We start from the raw sequence: 955 nt of genomic DNA, 5'->3' as shown, positions 1-955 counted from the left end.
TCATTAGTGACAGACAGACAATAAAAGAAAGAAAAAAAAAAGTATGAAGTGCACATGATGAAGGCGTGAATATTTCCAGGAATGCAAATTAATCCTTTTACACCTTATCAGGGGGAACTAGCTCTCAGGGAGTCAAACAGGTGTGAGAATCAGCCAGAACAAAGATTCTTTGCCCTCTGCTCTTGGCAAATGCCTAAATTTCAATAGGATGGATTTGTTTGTAACTGCACATATTAAATTACATCTTATAACATTTACACAATTATGTTACAAAATCAATAAATAAACTGCATGAAAGGGAAGAATTGGCATTACATTTAATTGAACTTCTGTGGGGTGAGGAGCCTACTAATGAATGCTATGCATATTCACTTCTATGCAATATCACAATGTCCTTATGAGTTCAAAAGCAGTCTTCTTTTCTGTCGTACTTTCACTTGGAAGAATTGTTATGCCTAGAGATTGCAACATCAATACAAATGCGCTTTTGCCAAGAACCGTCACTGGTACTGATCTTGCTGCACTTGATTGATGGCTGTCTGCTATCATCAGTTAGGCTTCTGTACAGGTATGGCTTAAGTTAGTATTGTCTCAGTGTTCACTGTCTTCTGGAATGTTTTCAGTACTATTGAACTTACGAGAAAATGGTGCACTCCTTCGTATCCAATATATACACAAATGCCTCAAGGTAGAGACATGATAAGGAATATGCATGAGCACTTTGTATGTTTGAAAGTACCATAATAAAACTTTGACTGTACAAACCGCACACAACATGACTGCTCCACTAATGTCAAATATCACAGTGACAAGCAGCTCCCCTGAGCATCCTTCAGTCAGCGTCCGTGCAATGAAATATCATCTATGTGGCATATGATGAACATCAGTTTTATCCACCATTCTGAGTATCTTTGTCATTTCTTATTACATTATGCACCTAAACCAAAGAAATCTG

This window comes from Penaeus monodon, chromosome 29 (assembly GCF_015228065.2).
Source record: "Penaeus monodon isolate SGIC_2016 chromosome 29, NSTDA_Pmon_1, whole genome shotgun sequence".
NCBI lineage: Eukaryota > Metazoa > Arthropoda > Malacostraca > Decapoda > Penaeidae > Penaeus > Penaeus monodon.
This window is presented reverse-complemented; position numbering follows the sequence as displayed.